A 16,440-nucleotide genomic window follows, 5' to 3' on the forward strand; every position below is an offset into this window, starting at 1 on the left:
TAGCATGCTAACTTTTTGGCCAGTTTTGGACAAGTCATATAACTTGGTACATATATTTCAGTTCAGCTTGCGTATTTCAGCATTCAGGCACCATTTCTAGTTATTTTGTACTATTTTATCAATCAGGTTTCACGTGTTTCTTAATGGATAAACGGTACAAAACTGACAAGACAAAACTTTAGTGTAAAAGAACACTAAAAAACTGGAAGAACTTAATAAAGGGGTTAGATTGTTTTTTAGTGCCCCCACTAAAGAATGAAGAGGAAGGAAGCAAAATTATTCTCATCATAAATGCAAATCCCGCTTGACAGCGGAAAGCCGGGTTGTGCGTGAGGAAAGAACTTCAAAGTAATACTTGGAGAGAAATGGCAGAGGCCTGAAGAAAGCTGGCGTCTGAGGACGTTCACTTAGCAGAAGGAATGACACTAAACGCTGCGATCTTTTAGAAGCTTGCATAATGGAGGTTAGCCTCAGTTTATGTTTACCGGGGTCAAATACACATCGCTTGTACGCCCACTCCGGGAAAAAAACGTGTCTGGTGAGAAAACAGGAGTGACATTTTCTTTGCCAGACAATAGCAGAGGTCGTGGAAGACATGATTGTACACTCCGTGAAGGACAGAAAATGGACTGTGGCAGAATAGATGAATGTTGTTGTTTTTTGATAGACATAGAAAGATAGATTAAACTGCAAATAACATAGAATTTACAGGCAGGAGAAACTACAGTCATAGTGCAAATTGACTGTATGTCTTGTTCAAGTATTGTCATGGCAGCTTGAAGAGGAAAGGAATCGGATATGCTCGGATCGGTATCTGGGTCAGTCTGAGACTTTGACTACTTGGGCTGTGCGATATCATGTTTAACAACCCTGATCTCACTTTTCAGACCAGTTGAAAAAATGCTAATTTTTCACATTTTTCACTGTTTGATCTTAAGAATGTTCTAAGTAGAGCTTCAAAATGCAGAAAAACAAATGTGAGTTGTGTATGCCTCGAGTCCAGATCTGGGGAAATTAAGGCCCCGGGGCCCGCCGGTGGTCAAACCCCCGGGCTATGGCGCAAAAACTTCCCGCTTCCTGCTAAAGTGAGTATCCAATCACAGTCTCATTAACATCAGGCTACTTAGGTAGGTTACTGTCAACAACTTGAGATCTGATTGGCTATCGCAACTGTCTCTCAACTCTGTGTTCTCAAATTCATCCGCTAACAGTCTCCATAAGTATCCAATCACAGAACGCGTAAATGTCATGTTCAACGTGAGGCTCTGGACTCTCAGACTATGTCTACACTAAGGAGGCTCTGGACTCTCTGACTATGTCTACACTAAGTCGTCAACCCCTAAAGTGAGTATCCAATCACAGTATCATTAACATCAGGCTACTTAGGTAGGTTACTGTCAACAACTTGAGATCTGATTGGCTATCGCAACTGTCTCTCAACTCTGTGTTCTCAAATTCATCCGCTAACAGTCTCCATAAGTATCCAATCACAGGACGCGTAAATGTCATGTTCAACGTGAGGCTCTGGACTCTCAGACTATGTCTACACTAAGGAGGCTCTGGACTCTCAGACTATGTCTACACTAAGGAGGCTCTGGACTCTCAGACTATGTCTACACTAAGGAGGCTCTGGACTCTCAGACTATGTCTACACTAAGGAGGCGCTGGACTCTCTGACTATGTCTACACTAAGTCGTCAACCCCTAAAACGAATAATTATTTAGCCTAAGCCCCGTTTCAGCCACACTAAAGCAGCATTCAAGGTCCCCCTCCTCGGACAAATTTTTACACGGCTAAGTGTGCCGTGTATTTCTTGAATCTCCGGGTCTTAGCTTTGTATGGACTCATTGATCGTTTACAAACTGAGTTCGGAGAGGAAGTGACGCCAGAAAGACCGAGCCCCACACAGGAAGTGACGTCAGCTTCATAATAAAGCGGTTTCGTAACTCGGAGGTAAACACTGGAAATATGAAAGCGAGTCATCCAGGCATGCCCGTGTTTCTCATTCTTCTGCATGTACAAACGCTTGTGGAAATCCCACATGAATACCTTAAGAGAAAGCGATTGCAGCTATTTGGGATACAACACTTCTCAGACGGCAAGAGAACTTTCCAATGTCCAGGTCCGCTGTGATTCTACTTAGCGAAAAACTTTGTCCATTTGTCGAAGGAGAGTCAACGAAAATGCGGGCTCCCGTGGATGTGATAAAAAAGGTAGCGTGTGCTTTGTATTACCTGGCCGTCGAGGGAAGACTAACTACAGACAACGGCGAATGCATTTGGACTGGCAAAGCAGACTGTATCAGTTATTGTCCGCCATGTATATCACGGACTTAACGTCTAGGTCCAGAGTATATAAAGTCACCAAAAAGGAATGGACAATGAAGGTGAAGGCAAAAGAGTGAAGAGTGTCCTGACCAGATATCTAGATCCCTAGTTTGATTGATGTAAAATGTTCTTTATCACATTGTTTACGTGTCTAATAAAGATTTTACTAATTTATGATGTCTCAGGTGTGATTCACTACAATAGGGCCCCACAGCACACTGGATTCCAGTTAATTGAAATACCACAACACTGGATATTGTTCAGATAAGTTACATTTAAGAACTTGCACACAAAGCAACACTGGAGGTGACTATGACGTGCATATTTTCCGCGCATGCGTACTAGGTCGCGTTGCACCGGCGGACGGAGGGGTTAAGGGGTCTTAAACAGTGGTATTGTTGTGTGTGGACACGGATTAAGGTTAGGTAGGATTTACCCTGGATAGTGTAAACGGGGCCTCACGCTATTAACTGGATCCACTCGACGTCCATTGCACCGGTCGCCCAGCGGGGTCCCCACATTTGAGTCACCCTCCAACGTTTCTCATTGTATCCCATTGGGTTGAGTTTTTTCTTGCCCTGATGTGGGATCTGAGACGAGGATGTCGTTGTGGCTTGTGCAGCCCTTTGAGACACTTGTGATTTAGGGCTATATGAATAAACTTTGATTGAGTGATTGATTGTTTTATTAGCTAATCCTGTAGGCATACACCTCATAGTCATATAGCTAGGTACTTGACACATGTTAACTGTTAGCATGCTAGCATATGCTAACATTAGGAAACTAACTTTTCAGCTTTGAAGCAAACTTGGGGTTTGTAAGAACCCTCTGATTTTTCCCAGTTAAAAATCCGACCATTTGAAATTTCCGCCGAGGAACACGGAAATTTCGACTTCCCAGTACAAATGGAACGCACCATATCGTTACCTTAAAACCATGACGGAATAAAAAGAAAAACTTATTAAAGGAACCCAACAAGCAGATCGCAGACTATACTGTCTAGTTTATTTTCATGTTACTAGCAAATTTAAGACAATACTTCAATAATAAAAATGACGATAATATAAACCCCAAAACCAGTGAAGTTGGCACGTTGTGTAAATCGTAAATAAAAAAAGAATACAATGATTTGCAAATCCTTTTCAACCTATATTCAATTGAATAGACTGCAAAGACACAATACTTAACATTCGAACTGGAAAATGTTGTTATTTTTTTAAAATATTATCTCATTTGGAAGAGAAAGTTGAGGAATACTCATCAAACATGCTCATCAAACACTTATTTGGAACATCCCACTGGTGAACAGGCTAATTGGGAACAGGTGGGCGCCATGATTGGGTATAAAAGCAGCTTCCATGAAATGCTCAGTCATTCACAAACAAGGACGAGGCGAGGGTCACCACTTTGTGAACAAATGCGTGAGCAAATTGTCGAACAGTTTAAAAACAACATTTCCCGACGAGTTATTGCAAGGAATTTAGGAATTTCACCATCTACGGTCCGTAATATCATCAAAAGGTTCGGAGAATCTAGAGAAATCGCTGCACGTAAGCGATGATATTACGGACCTTCGAGCCCTCAGGCGGTACTGCATCAAAAAGCGACATGAGTGTGTAAAGGATATCACCACATGGGCTCAGGAACACTTCAGAAAACCACTGTCAGTAACTGAAATCGGTCGCTACATCTGCAAGTGCAAGTTAAAACTCTCCTATGCAAAGCCAAAGCCATTTATCAACAACACCCAGCTTCACTGGGCTCCAGCTCATCTAAGATGGACTGATGCAAAGTGGAAAAGTGTTCTGTGGTCTGACGAGTCCACATTTCAAATTGTTTTTGGAAACTGTGGGCGTAGATTTATGTAGCGCTTTTCTAGACACTCAAAGTGCTCCACGGATAATTGAGAACCCATTATTCCGTCACTCCACATTCACATCATGATGGTGGTAAGCTGAATTTGTAGCCACAGCTGCCCTGGGGTAGACTGACGGAAGTGTGGCTGCCGATTTGTGCCTACGGCCCCTCCGACCACCATCAAACATTCATTACATTTTGTGTACAGTTTTATTTCTCTGTAAAATCAGCATGTACTTCTACTGTAAGTTACAGTGAACAAATAAGCTGCTACACTACCTTTCAAAAGTTTGGGGTCACATTGAAATGTCCTTATTTTTTAAGGAAAAGCACTGTACTTTTCAATGAAGATAACTTTAAACTAGTATTAACTTTAAAGAAATACACTCTATACATTGCTAATGTGGTAAATGACTATTCTAGCTGCAAATGTCTGGTTTTTGGTTCAATATCTACATAGGTGTATAGAGGCCCATTTCCAGCAACTGTCACTCCAGTGTTCTAATGGTACAATGTGTTTGCTCATTGGCTCAGAAGGCTAATTGATGATTAGAAAACCCTTGTGCAATCATGTTCACACATCTGAAAACAGTTTAGCTCGTTACAGAAGCTACAAAACTGACCTTCCTTTGAGCAGATTGAGTTTCTGGAGCATCACATTTGTGGGGTCAATTAAACGCTCAAAATGGCCAGAAAAAGAGAACTTTCATCTGAAACTCGACAGTCTATTCTTGTTCTTAGAAATGAAGGCTATTCCACAAAATTGTTTGGGTGACCCCAAACTTTTGATTGGTAGCGTAGATTTACAAACAACTCCTTTTTTTATGTGTATTTTGCACGTGTGCGTTACCATTTCCATTCTCCGTTGCGTGTAAACTTGAGAGTGATGGCCATCTCAATTACGAGTAAACCCACACCGGACGTGAGCACCCAATAGAACGGTCCTCTCACTTGCACCACATGCCATACCGTCACAACGCCGTGGATTATGAACAGGGTGCGGCTGATTAGAGCCAGTAAGACCTTGACCATATAGCACATGGTTGATGACCTGTGTAGAACATTGTATGGTTTACATCCTGGTCATAATAATAATAATAAAATGTGTAATTATGTTCATTGCATTTCTAAAAACAAAATCAAACGCACCAACAATGTATGCAACTCTCTTGCTCATTAAGCCTCGTGCTGAAACATCTCCGCTATTAATTAGCAAACGGAATTTAAGTGTCTGAGCTCAGGGGGGAATAGGAAACGTGCGAGAATAGAAACAAAGGGATCACTTGCTTATGACATCAGATGTCATCCTTTGTATGAGGCAGAAAAAAGCCTTGTCTAAGATTCATTGTAATACTTTAAAGGGGTCATAATATGATTTTTTGTCCCCTACATTTAAAACACCTTGTTGTGGTCTACATAACATGCAATGGTGGTTCTTTGGGCAAAATGTTGCCTAGATTTTGTTTTACAGAGTGTTTTTTCTGACCGTCTCTTCAGGATGCGCCATTTTTTTGGGCAGTCTTGTTTACGTGCCTTCACTTGATTGTATTGTACCATATTTCCCGGCGTTCTAAGAAGTCCGGCTTATTAGTGATTCTGCGGGCTATAGAGCGTTTTCTATCCAGGCTCCAGAACTCTGGAATGCTCTCCTGGTAACAGATAGAGATGCTACTTCAGTAGAAGCATTTAAGTCCCATCTTAAAACTCATTTGTATACTCTAGCCTTTAAATAGACCCCCCTTTTAGACCAGTTGATCTGCCGTCTCTTTTCTGCTCTGCCCCCCTCTCCTTCGTGGAGAGGTTATTAGGTGACCACAGATGAGGCGCTAGCTGTTCAAAGTCGGGACCCGGGGTGGACCACCATACTTGTCAACCTTGAGAGATTGGGGGTAGCGGGGGTGTATATTGTAGCGTCCCGGAAGAGTTAGTGCTGCAAGGGGTTCTGGGTATTTGTTCTGTTGTGTTACGGTGCGGATGTTCTCCCGAAATGTGTTGGTCATTCTTGTTTGGTGTGGCGCATATTTGTAACAGTGTTAAAGTTGTTTATACGGCCAGCCTCAGTGTGACCTGTATGGCTGTTGATCAAGTATGGCTTGCATTCACTTGTGTGTGTAAAAGCCGCATATATTATGTGACTGTATGGAGGAAAAGCTGACGTGACGACAGGTTGTAGAGGATGCTACAGGCAGTCCCTTTAAGGCAGTGGTCCCCAACCTTTTTGTAGCTGCGGACCGGTCAACGCTTGAAAATTTGTCCCACAGACCGGTGGGGGGTGGGGGGTGAGAAGGGGGGGTATTTTTTTTTATTTTATTTTTTCTCATAAAGAAATACAATCATGTGTGCTTACGGACTGTATCCCTGCAGACTGTAATGATTTATATTGATATATAATGTATATATTGTGTTTTTTATGTTGATTTAATTAAAAAAAAAAAAATTTAATTTATTTTTTTATTTTTTATTTCTTGTGCGGCCCGGTGGTTGGGGACCCTTGATTTAAGGCACACCCCCATTATTGCTGTCCGGGTGGAAATCGGGAGAAATTCGGGAGAATGGTTGTCCCGGGAGATTTTGGGGTGGGGCACTGAAAATCGGGAGTCTCCCGGGATGGTTCCATCTACACTTCTTAAACTTTACTAAACACTTATGTCTTGGTATTGTTTCAATCTAGTTTAGCAACGAGTTTAGCAATCAGAATGCCAGCTCCTGGCTTGCTCTCGGTGTGTAACATGTTTAGCCTCGTCCTCCTGTGATAATGATATTTGATAATAATACCAAAATATTAAGAAATGTAGTTTATTTGCCATGATGGATGTAATTATTATTACCATAGGAGAGCGGCTCTCCTATGTAATCGGTAATAATTGGTATTGGCGATCACATACTTTATCATGAAAATCGGTTGATACTGATCCGTGGCCAATCGATCGGTACATCCCTAGTTTTATTAATTATTGGCCAGGTGACTAATTATGTTTTGAGTTCAGAAGCAAAATAATTTTATATGTGATTGTCGTGTACGTCCCACTTTTCATGGGATTTGGTTCGCAACAGAAATGTTCAGCAGTTTTCTTATACCCTCTCGGTTATCATACGGACAAAACATTACGCGTTACAAGTTAGTCCATTTTCCCATGTATCATTTTGCAGAATCGAGTTACCAAACAATCACACTAATTATTTCTCATAAGGCGCATTTTTTTTATGAATGTAAAACACTTCCTTGTGGTCTACATAACATGTAAAGGTGGTTCTTTGGTCAAAATGTTGCATGTATTATGTTTTACAGATAATTTTTAAGCCGCTTTCTGACAGTCGCTTCCAGATGCGTCGTTTTGTGGGCGGTCTTATTTACGTGGCTCACCTTCGACAGCGTCTTCTCCCCGTCATCTTTGTTGTAGCGGTGTAGCGTGCAAGGACGGCAGTGGAAGAAGTGTCAAAAGGTGGAGCTAACTGTTTTAATGACATTCAGACTTTACTTCAATCAATAACGGAGCAGCATCTCCTCATCCGGAAACAACAACAAGGCCGGAAATGTGTCCCGTGAAAAACCGTCCAACCGGAACTCTAATAACTAAAGTTCCTTGGGTGAATAATGTAAACTCACTACACCGGTATGTTTTAGCGCTTTCATGGCGAGTTTACTGACAGATATAAGTAAGAACTTTACACTACTTTATATTAGAAATGGCAACATAACAAGAAGATAGAGAAAAAGAAGAATCTTATCGACTACGGTGTCGTCACGGACTACAAAGACAGACGCGCGCAATTTTTCAGGATTTATGCAGATCCCAAATACAGATCAGCAGGTACCAGAAGGGAAAGAAAAGTTGCTTTTGCATAATATTGTGAAACAAAATGCCAGATAATATGTCTTACCTTATACACACACCACAATAATAATCGTATGTTTAATGCACCGACAATCCATCAAGCGGTGCGGCTTCATAGCTTACCAAAGTCGTACTAAAACATTTTGATAGATTTTTGAGCGCCGTGTGTAATGTTCTATATTTTCAATGGAACATACAAAATGTTGGTGTTGTTTACTTGAGTCATATTTCAGTCTAGACGTACAGTATCTCTTATGTGTGACTGCCATCATGTTGCAGTCTACACGTATCTCTTATGTTTGACTGGTCACACTTATCATTACACCATGTACCAAATAAAATAGTTTCGAGGTCGGTAAGCGAATCCAGAATTATTCCGTACATTAGGCGCACCGCGTTATAGGGCGCACTGTCGAGTTTTGAGAATCAATCAATCAATCAATCAATGTTTATATAGCCCTAAATCACAAAAGTCTCAAAGGGCTGCACAAGCCACAACGACATCCTCGGCACAGAGCCCACGCAATCAGGATTTATGCAGATCCCAAATACAGATCAGCAGGTACCAGAAGGGAAATGTTGTTTTTTCATAATATTGTGAAACAAAACGCCAGATAATATGTCTTACCTTATACGTACAGTATCTCTTATGTGTGGCTGCCATCATGTTGCAGTCTACACGTATCTCTTATGTTTGACTGCCATCTACTGGTCACACTTATCATTACACCATGTACCAAATAAAATTGTTTCGAGGTCGGTAAGCAAATCCAGAATTATTCCGTACATTAGGCGCACCGGGTTATAGGGCGCACTGTTGAGTTTTGAGAATCAATCAATCAATCAATCAATGTTTATTTATATAGCCCTGAATCACAAAAGTCTCAAAGGGCTGCACAAGCCACAACGACATCCTCGGCACAGAGCCCACACAATCAGGATTTATGCAGATCCCAATTACAGATCAGCAGGTACCAGAAGGGAAATGTTGTTTTTTCATAATATTGTGAAACAAAACGCCAGATAATATGTCTTACCTTATACGTACAGTATCTCTTATGTGTGACTGCCATCATGTTGCAGTCTACACGTATCTCTTATGTTTGACTGCCATCTACTGGTCACACTTATCATTACACCATGTACCAAATAAAATAGTTTCGAGGTCGGTAAGCGAATCCAGAATTATTCCGTACATTAGGCGCACCGGGTTATAGGGCGCACTGTCGAGTTTTGAGAATCCATCAATCAATCAATCAATGTTTATTTATATAGCCCTAAATCACAAAACTCTCAAAGGGCTGCACAAGCCACAACGACATCCTCGGCACAGAGCCCACACAATCAGGATTTATGCAGATCCCAAATACAGATCAGCAGGTACCAGAAGGGAAATATTGTTTTTTCATAATATTGTGAAACAAAACGCCAGATAATATGTCTTACCTTATACGTACAGTATCTCTTATGTGTGGCTGCCATCATGTTGCAGTCTACACGTATCTCTTATGTTTGACTGCCATCCACTGGTCACACTTATCATTACACCATGTACCAAATAAAATAGTTTCGAGGTCGGTAAGCAAATCCAGAATTATTCCGTACATTAGGCGCACCGCGTTATAGGGCGCACTGTCGAGTTTTGAGAATCAATCAATCAATCAATCAATGTTTATTTATATAGCCCTAAATCACAAAACTCTCAAAGTGCTGCACAAGCCACAACGACATCCTCGGCACAGAGCCCACACAATCAGGATGTATGCAGATCCCAAATACAGATCAGCAGGTACCAGAAGGGAAAAGTTGTTTTTTCATAATATTGTGAAACAAAACGCCAGATAATATGTCTTACCCTATACGTACAGTATCTCTTATGTGTGGCTGCCATCATGTTGCAGTCTACACGTATCTCTTATGTTTGACTGCCATCTACTGGTCACACTTATCATTACACCATGTACCAAATAAAATAGTTTCGAGGTCGGTAAGCAAATCCAGAATTATTCCGTACATTAGGCGCACCGGGTTATAGGGCGCACTGTCGAGTTTTGAGAAGAAAAAACATATTTTAAGTGCGCCTTATAGTCCAGAAATAACGGTAAGTCTTCCTTTGACCATTCGGTACAGATTACCAAGAAAAACAACGGGAATGTATATGTTGCCTAAAGTAAGTCGTCAGTTAGGTCAACAAATATTAAGAGAATGGGGCAACTTTTTCTTGTTTGTGTCTTGTTGCTTTCACTTTTATCTTCAGTACCTGAAAAACATGCCATTGGCCTGAAAACATTACAAAATGTCCTTCGCCCTCACAAATGCAGTTTCTTTTCACAAGGACAACTAAAGTAGACGAGGACACAATGCCTTTAATGGTGTTTATTCATGATGGCAGCTCTATAGACAAAATAGATCAATGCTACAAAACGGCGAGGACTGATGGGTAATCGACTTGTGTAAAGCGACACTTTTCATCACCACTTCACCAACGGCGTGCTTTTAAGTGACTCCAGACCAAAGTTGAAGGTAGTAACACAAGCAGCAAGTAAAGGACTGGCAAAACATTTCCAGGAGAGAAACAGAATAATGTGATATTCATAAACTACAGATTCCGGTCGCAAATTGACTGCAAATGTTTTTCATCTACCGTATTTTCCGTACCATAGGGTGATTATAAGGCGCACTCCCGATGAATGGTCTATTTTCGATTTATTTTCTTTATTTTTTTAAAATTTTTATTTTATTTTTTTTTCATATATGAGGCACACCGAATTATAGGGCGCACTAAAAAGAGTATTTTTTTTTTCTGAATGGAAAAGCCTTCCTTGTGGTCTACAATACATAACATGTAATGGTAGTTCTTTGGTCAAAATGTTGCATAGATTATGTTTTACATATCATCTTCAAGCCGCTTTCTGACAGTCGCTTCAGGATGCGCCGTCTTGTGGGCGGTCTTATTTACGTGGCTCACCTTCGACAGCGTCTTCTCCCCGTCATCTTTGTTGTAGCGGTGTAGCGTGAAAGGACGGGAGTGGAAGAAGTGTCAAAAAGATGGCGCTAACTGTTTTAATGACATTCAGACTTTACTTAAACCAATAACGGAGCAGCATCTCATTATCCGTGGCTCACAAGTATAACAACAACAACGCCGGAAATGTGTTCCGTGAAAAACCGTCCGACCGGAACTCTCTAATAACTAAAGTTCCTTGGGTGAATAATGTAAACTCACTACACCGGTATGTTTTAGCGCTTTCATGGCGAGTTTACTGACAGATAAGTAAGGACGTTTCCAGTGAGGGTTGGACTCCGCCAAGGCTGCCCTTTGTCACCGATTCTGTTCATAACTTTTATGGACAGAATTTCTAGGCGCAGTCAAGGCGTTGAGAGGATCCGGTTTGGTGGCTGCAGGATTAGGTCTCTGCTTTTTGCAGATGATGTGGTCCTGATGGCTTCATCTGGCCAGGATCTTCAGCTCTCACCGGATCGGTTCGCAGCTGAGTGTGAAGCGACTGGGATGAGAATCAGCACCTCCAAGTCCGAGTCCATGGTTCTCGCCCGGAAAAGGGTGGAGTGCCATCTCCGGGTTGCGGAGGAGACCCTGCCCCAAGTGGAGGAGTTCAAGTACCTCGGAGTCTTGTTCACGAGTGGGGGAAGAGTGGATCGTGAGATCGACAGGTGGATCGGTGCGGCGTCTTCAGTAATGCGGACGCTGTATCGATCCGTTGTGGTGCAGAAGGAGCTGAGCCGGAAGGCAAAGCTCTCAATTTACCGGTCGATCTACGTTCCCATCCTCACCTATGGTCATGAGCTTTGGGTTATGACCGAAAGGACAAGATCACGGGTACAAGCGGCCTAAATGAATTTCCTCCGCCGGGTGGCGGGGCTCTCCCTTAGAGATAGGGTGAGAAGCTCTGCCATCCGGGGGGAGCTCAAAGTAAAGCCGCTGCTCCTCCACATCGAGAGGAGCCAGATGAGGTGGTTCGGGCATCTGGTCAGGATGCCACCCGAACGCCTCCCTAGGGGGGTGTTTAGGGCACGTCCGACCGGTAGGAGGCCACGGGGAAGACCCAGGACACGTTGGGAAGACTATGTCTCCCGGCTGGCCTGGGAACGCCTCGGGATCCCCCGGGAAGAGTTGGACGAAGTGGCTGGGGAGAGGGAAGTCTGGGTTTCCCTGCTTAGGCTGCTGCCCCCGCGACCCGACCTCGGATAAGCGGAAGAAGATGGATGGATGGATGGATAAGTAAGAACTTTACACTATTTTATATTAGAAATGGCAACAGCGAAGGATGAATGTCCCATAACAAGAAGATAGAGAAAAAGAAGCTTATCGACTACGGTGTCGGCACCGGACTACAAAGGAGGACTAGCGCAAATTTTCTGGACTCATGCAGATCCCATCAGCAGGTACCAGAAGGTAAGAAAAGTTGCTTTTGCATAATATTGCGAAACAAAACACACCATTATAATACTCGTATGTTGAAGCGCAGTACAATCCATCAAGCGGTGCAGCTTCATAGCTTACCAAAGTCGTACTAAAACATTTTGATAGATTTTTTAACACCGTGTGTAATGTTCTATATTTTCAATGGAACATATAACATTTTGGTGTTGCTTACTGGCGTTAAATTGCAGTTTACACGTATCTTATGTGTGACTGCCATCTACTGGTCACACTTATCATTTCACCATGTACCACATAAAATAGCTTTGATGTCGGTAAGCACAACCAAAATCATCCCGTACATTAGGCGCACCGGGTTATGAGGCGCACTGTCGAGTTTTGAGGAAATGAAAGGATTTTAAGTGCGCCTTATAGTCCGAAAAATACGGTATGTCAAATAATTTACAGTATCATGATATATAGCCTAATCGCAGGAGGCTGAAAAATTGTCTACCGCAATATAGATTTTAGGCCATATCCCGGTCCCTAAATGTAATCGTGCCGCAAAACCACGTATATAAAATGTTTGTTTGACCACTTATTGCAAGTCAGTGTTCAACTTTAGGCAGAAAGCTCCGCACTTGAGAAAGGACTAACACCTATGTGTCAAAGTCAAGGCCGGGGGCCAACATGAATGATCTATGGCTATTTGATTAGTTTTAGAACCGGCCCGCAGGCCACAGCCGCCTGCTGCTGTTTTGCATGCACCAATACTCCATCAGTGTTGGCGCTAGGAATTTTCAAAATGGGGTCCCAGGGACCCCATCAAGTCATAAAAGTGGGGTCCCACAGTAAATGTTTGGGGTCCCAATTTTTTGTAAGCGTTTTGAAAACCAATGATAAATGTATGCATTATCCTGTTATATCTCACATTATATATTGTGTTTTGGAAAAAGGTTGTCATAAACGTTAATTAATTCATATTAAAAAAAATAATACGAATATGTCAATCAATCAATCAATCAATCAAACTTTACTTATATAGCCCTAAATCACGAGTGTCTCAAAGGGCTGCAATATGTAATATGTAAATGTACTCAGTTAGAAACATTCATTCACTTTCTCAATAATAATAATAATAATAATAATAATAAATTACATTTGCAACGCACTTTACATTTGTTAAAATCTCAAAGTGCTACAAACATTTTTTTTTTTTTTTTTAAATAGAAAGTTAGAATATATAATAGAAAATTAAAATAGAAATAAAAACATGAAAAACACTAGATAAACACTAAATAAAACATAGAAACATAGATAAAATAACAATAAAAACATGAATGCATTTTCTTCTTTCCTTCATGCATCTAAACTTTACCACTGTTGGTATTTTTTTTGTTGTTATTGTAATATTTTCAGAATGTGTTTGTTCTATTTTTGGCCAAAGTAAGACAAAGAAAACAATCTGAAGTTGTCTTTATTTTTTTAGTTTTAATGCCATGATTTTAATAGTCCGTGTGCGCAGATTTTCCTCCATGCGGCCCCTGAGCTAAAATGAGTCTAACACATTTGAAATTACTTCTTCTTTAACCCGGGGGGTGCACTGCCCCAGCTGCTTGTAATGCAGAATCAACACAGCTGAGTGATGCATAAAAGCTCATAAATAAAGGCAGACAGTGATGACAGTCAGAATGTTTGCTATACCGCTGTTTACCCTTCAGATTGTGGCCTTGCATTTAAATTATACTAACTATATGTATTGGTATTCACGGGATAAGAGCGTTTGGTCTGTGGTGCGTTTGTTTGTGCTGGTAGACAACATTTGACGTCTCATCAAAGTGCATCTTTGTTACTCTTGTCAGGACTAAATAATTAAAACACTTCCTGTGAGGTTTTCCATCATTTTCCTTACTTTTTACCCACACACATTTGCAACATTTTCGTTTACAGCCATTTGCATAGCTTCACTGCTCCCCCTCACATATGAAATGCGGGTGTCAGGGACAGACGCGGAAGGAGATTTTTACAACAAAGTTCTAAAGCTTAGTTTTATATCACATATATCAGATTTTAGGTGGGTTTTTTTTTTATTTACCCTTCACATTCATATTTGACTGTTGCATTTTTGTTGCGTTTTGCTTGATTGTAAAATATGTCGATCGAGAGGGGTGTGACATTCATTTTGTGGAGGGGGCGTGGTCTGCGGGCCTGCCGCGGAGCGGGGTGTGTAAGGGCCGGCCTCGAAGCCAGCGGCAGGTGAGTAGATTGCCCAGCTGGGGCTGGTTATCTAATCACCTGTCGCCTTTATTAGCAGCAGCCGGCACGAGACACGTTGTTTGGAGTTGGAGCCAGAGAGAGAGACACGCCGGACTGGAAAGTCCCAGATATACACTACCGTTCAAAAGTTTGGGGTAACCCAAACAATTTTGTGGAATAGCCTTCATTTCTAAGAACAAAAATAGACTGTCGAGTTTCAGATGAAAGTTCTCTTTTTCTGGCCATTTTGAGCGTTTAATTGACCCCACAAATGTGATGCTCCAGAAACTCAATCTGCTCAAAGGAAGGTCAGTTTTGTAGCTTCTGTAACGAGCTAAACTGTTTTCAGATGTGGGAACATGAATGCACAAGGGTTTTCTAATCATCAATTAGCCTTCTGAGCCAATGAGCAAACACATTGTACCATTAGAACACTGGAGTGATAGTTGCTGGAAATGGGCCTCTATACACCTATGTAGATATTGCACCAAAAACCAGACATTTGCAGCTAGAATAGTCATTTACCACATTAGCAATGTATAGAGTGTATTTCTTTAAAGTTAAGACTAGTTTAAAGTTATCTTCATTGAAAAGTACAGTGCTTTTCCTTCAAAAATAAGGACATTTCAATGTGACCCCAAACTTTTGAACGGTAGTGTATATTGCTGGAAAGCAAGCCATCCGGGTGTTTATGTCAATAAAAGACTTGATTCAAACTGTTTACAGGGCTCCCGAAGATCTGTCGGCGTCAGGAGAACCCACCACGTGCAGAGACTTTCACACATTTGTTGTCAATATTCAGTGTTTTATTGTTCATAGTTAATATTGTAAATCCTGCATTCTTTATTTTCATGTACATTCCAGGTGTCTCATTCAATAAAGACTCGATATACAAGAACATCAGAACAATGGAAACATGGAAGTCACAGGGAACGAGCGAGTTCGCGGGATGGAAGCCAGATACAGGACGCTTACAAGGGTAAAGAAGACTATACTCCGGCGCCGCCTGGCAGGTTCTGCGAGCTTATGAAGGCAGGTCCTTCATTAAGTGCAGGTGTGCAGAATGCCGGTGATCGTTTGCAGCTGGCGGCTGCCGCGGGGCGGAGACGCGCACGGCGCGCTCCTGGATGTGCGCGCCCGTGGGCCTGTCCCGAGGTGCGCCCGCACAGACGGATGAGAGGCGTTGGCAGGAGCCTGAGCCGTAACAGTACCCCCCTCCTTATGGACAGCTTCCATATGTCCTACTGGTCGTACCAAAAACAAAAACACATGAACAAAAGTCAAGGGTGGGCGGAGGGGTGAACTGGTGGTGGGTCGCCGGCCCAAATGTCCCCGAATCCACCGGGGACGGGTCTGGTGGCGGCGGCAAGTAGAATGCCGCTGAGGCCGGCGAGGCGGGCGACCAAGGTACGGCCACCATCTTGGCCGTCGGAAAGGCGGACGCGAGTGGCGCCATGGTGCTTCTCGCCGGAGACGAGCAGGTGACATCGGAGGCAAAGAGGATGACGTCATCGGCGGCGTGGAAGCGACAGACATCGGCGGCGAGGAAGCGGCAGATGTCATCGGTGACGTGGAAGCGGCAGACGTCATCGGCGGGGCAGGCGAGGAAGACGTCATCGGCAATGCAGGCATGGAAGCAGCAGGCGTTGTCGGCGCCGGAGACGAGGACGGCTGAGGATCAGGCCGAGGTGCTGAGGTCGACACTGCAGGCCGAGGGGCAGAGGTCGAGGCCAGCCTGGAAGCTGGCGGAGACGCAGGAGTCAGCCTGGAAGCTGGTGCTAGC

The sequence above is a fragment of the Entelurus aequoreus genome, linkage group LG07 (genome assembly GCF_033978785.1).
Source record: "Entelurus aequoreus isolate RoL-2023_Sb linkage group LG07, RoL_Eaeq_v1.1, whole genome shotgun sequence".
Classification (NCBI taxonomy): domain Eukaryota; kingdom Metazoa; phylum Chordata; class Actinopteri; order Syngnathiformes; family Syngnathidae; genus Entelurus; species Entelurus aequoreus.